We start from the raw sequence: 4,165 nt of genomic DNA on the forward strand, positions 1-4,165 counted from the left end.
CAAATGCCCCACTGACATAGGTATCTGCTCCTTTGCATACGTGGGGATTTAAGGGCGCAGTCATCAGCAGAACGATCCCTGTGTTGTCAGGGGGGGCTACAACAGACTGTTTACATGGCGGCCCCACCACAACGCACTAGCTACCGTGTTTAATTTTAGGTGCAACGATGCCCATGGTCGTCGTCTGCGCAGAAAGCGACATCGCACCGTGCGCGGCGGAAACCGCACCCAGGAATGTATCCACGCCAAAGATATGGAGAACGAGCAGGACTGTAATGCAACGACGAGAAAGCTGGCTAAAAGTCTCGATGGACGATTGACACAATGCACCATCTAAGACGCCCTTCCCCGATTGTCTCTCTCGTCAGAAGAATTTTGAAATATGGAGATCAAACCCGACAGGGGAACACCACATAGAAGCCAAAACGTGACAGCCTCCTTTTAATCGCCTCATAAGATAGGCAGGAATACCACAGTCATATTCCAACACCTGGACCTTTAGTGGGGTGCGAATGAGTTAACAGTCATACAGTTATCACTTAGAAAGCTACATAGTGAGGCAAAAGCTGGTAGTTTCCTGTGAGGAAGCTCTTATGCCGCTTGGGACTAGCAGGAATGTCAGTAGCAGAGATCTGAATTAAATCAAGACGTCTATACCATTCTAGTGACGCATAAGCTGCTACCATTGTGTCATTTAGACGAGGCGTTATAGTGTAGGCGGAAGCATGTAAGATAAACCCGGATATGACAGGAACACCTGCCAAGGAAGAAACTGACTGCCTTGTGATGTAAAGGAAGACACGAAGCAAACTATCTTTCAGTTGCAAGATTCTGAGCACCTCAGGTCAGTATTCAGTCTGGGTGTGACAGGTATGCCAGACTAGATTTACCTGTCATTATTTCAAAAGAATGCATTGGGTTGTAAAAAGATTAGCCACAGGCTTATCTTGTGATTTTTGGAGAAATCACGTTAATGCTGGTTCTGCCTCAATCATAGCTGATGAGCTATGTTTTAAGTGCTATTGTGCGTGTCCAATTTGTGATTAAACTGATTTGAAAAGATCTAAGGAAACTGGAATTAACAGAGGACCCATAAAACATACATGGGGTGGACATAATAAGGGCAATGTTTCATATGATATTCAGAGATTAAAGATCCAGTGTGATAATCACCATGATCATCATCAATATGGTCATAATCTTATCCTATCACATCATATCAACATCGTAATCTTTCTATCACTCTTTGTACCTGCAGTAACTGAAATGTAGGGTCTGCATAAATATATTCAGAGATATTTATGGTTCATATGTAAGAAAGTTTAGGAATCTAATAAGTTTCAACGTAACTTCAATCTAATTGTGATGCCTGTGGATACATTAAATTGTCTGTGAGTGGCAGAGGACTCCAGAAAAACGACATCTGTGAGGTAGGAAAGAACGAAGAAGATTACACGATAGGTACAAAAGATGGGGGTCATGCACATGGAAATACGAAGCACGAAAAAATGAGTGTGTATATATACAGTACAAAGTGATGTAAGTGATGATGTACCAACTCAAAACCAACTTAAAATGAGCCCTCGAACGCTTAGAGACTGCCGGTGGCTGGCCACTAGCAAGAGAAGATGTGCCACGCTTCATTGCGTGTCGTCCGCCCTGATGCCACCCACTCTGACAAAGGGCCCTTCCCATGGGTGCCACCCAGCCACAGCAAGTGCCACCTGGCGGGATGGCCATTGCGGGGAGTATAGATGCCCCAGGGAGATGAGCATCTACTCCTTGGCATACATAGGGAGTAAACGGCGCAGGCATCAGTAGAGCAATCCCTGTGTTGTCAGGGGGCTACAACCAACAGAGTACATGGCGGCCCCACCACAACGGACTGGCTACCGTGCTGGTTTTTAGGTGACATGTCGTCCATTGTCGCCGTCAGTGCAGAAGTTGGCACTGCACATTTGCATGGCGGAAACTGCACGCAGGAACGTATCCATCCGCAAGAGATGGATAGCAGGCCGGACTGCAATGCAACGACGAATAAGCTGGCGAAATTTCTCAATGCAAGATGGACACAATGCACCAAGTAAGGCGCCCATCCCCATTCGGCTCGCTCTTCAGAAAAATTTGAGATATGAATGTCAAACCCGACAGGGGACCATCACATAAGGCAGAAACGTTTGAGACTCCTTTTAGTCTCATCTTACGACACGCAGGAATACCGCAATCTTATTCTTACCTAAACATCAGAATGGAAGCTAAAGCCACATCTGTGCCAGAATAAGAAAGAACTTCCTTATACCACAGCACGCTAAGAACACAACAAGAACTGTTATTGACCGAGTACACAGAGCTAATCGCATATAACTAACATACGAGTTACGTATGTGTTATGGGAATTAAAACCACTCGTATTAAATTGAAGTATCACATTAGCATTTCATCAAATATCTAGTTCGGAACAACTCTGAAATATGACTAAACTGAATTGGCATAAAAGAGGTAAGCGACAGTAGCAGACCCCTGAAATTTCCCGCTTGAGTATGTTTGAAATTTTACGAACGTAGTTGCTCTTCATTCACTGGTTTTCATTCACATGAATATTAATGATGTCATTGAAGGGAAGATGATCCATGTTAATTATCAGGAGAGCAAATCTGAGCTGATTCTCGATTAAAATTTGATAAAAAGCTTCCACAACACCCGTAACTTTCTCGAATTCGGTTTATGAGTAATTTCTAGAATTACGAATAGAAGGCTTTCACCTTTCGCTGTTGACATTGTAGGGTACATCAGTGGTGTGAGCAAACAGAATGACATTCAATAGTATATCATGTTAGTCAAACGTATTTGCAAATATCCCAGGAATATATTCAGTATGTTGCATCAATATTTCCCTGTAAGCGTCAGGGTAGCCGATAGCGTTAGTAAGCTGCTTCCTGGACTCTGGTAAGCAAGACAGCCCAGGATCGAATCATCCAATGGGATTAACAACGAGGCCGGTACGCCCGCCACCCCATATGTGGTTTTTAGGCGGTTTTTCACATCCCTCTAGGTGAATATTGGACTGGTACTCACGTACGTGTGGACTAAGAAAGGTTCACGAAAAACAGATAGGAGTATCGTTTCTTGCACCCAGCTGTAACAGCACCAGAACTCAAGCGTCTCACACACACACACACACACACACACACACACACACACACACACACACACACACACACACACACTGGCGAACTTACGTTAGCCACAACCAATAAAGTAAGAAAAAAAAAACAATGATGGAAATACTGTAGTCGGACGGTGGCCAACGCCGTGCTCCAACAAAATAGACATGCTGACCTGTGGTCGATACTGAAGTACTACAAATACACGCTGGAAGTGATGAAGCTCGCACTAGAAAGCAGTAGGTAACAACGGAACCAGATGCATACACTTTCCTTTAATGTATCCCCATGGTAAACAAAATTACGACATGTTCACGAAGCATGCGCCAGACTGTACACTTGCTCGAACACGTCCTTCACGAAATATGTACTCCGTTAACCCCTACAGACGCATGCTACCGAGGGTTAATTCCAGGAACAGTGAGGCAGCCGGTCTTTACTACGGCAACCACATTCTCCCATATTCGTCAGATTGCACACATTAAGGGGGGAGAGAATCTTTTTCAACTCCACAATGACGCGAAAATTTCACTGACGAACAATAGTCTCACCAATACACTCGTATTGTGGTGTTTTAGGCGATCACGGCGATAGTTCCGTCGCATTCCGCAAACACGAGAATATCACAAGACAATTCGTACTGCTAACTGTGAGACACACTAATAATAGCTTACTCTCCAAGCTATTAGCGTGCGAAGAGAAACCGGAACGTAATGGTCCCGAATCAGCAACCACAAAATTGCGGAACCATTCGTAAAGCGCCCTGAGCCAGTTTCGTAATACGTGATACCATTTGGAACAGGTTCTCACAGAAGTCACAGTGATACACCGCCTCCAGCATGTTCCCTCTTGTAAATGCAGCTAGTTGAATGGAACACATCTCGCCGGAATACAACCATTGCGCAACTGAGTAATCATCGCACCGAACTACTGAGTAAAACAAACGCTTTTGGTTCTTAGGAGAATACTCACCAGCATGCAGCTCCACTGGACTCCATATG

Source organism: Schistocerca serialis, chromosome 2 (genome assembly GCF_023864345.2).
Source record: "Schistocerca serialis cubense isolate TAMUIC-IGC-003099 chromosome 2, iqSchSeri2.2, whole genome shotgun sequence".
NCBI lineage: Eukaryota > Metazoa > Arthropoda > Insecta > Orthoptera > Acrididae > Schistocerca > Schistocerca serialis.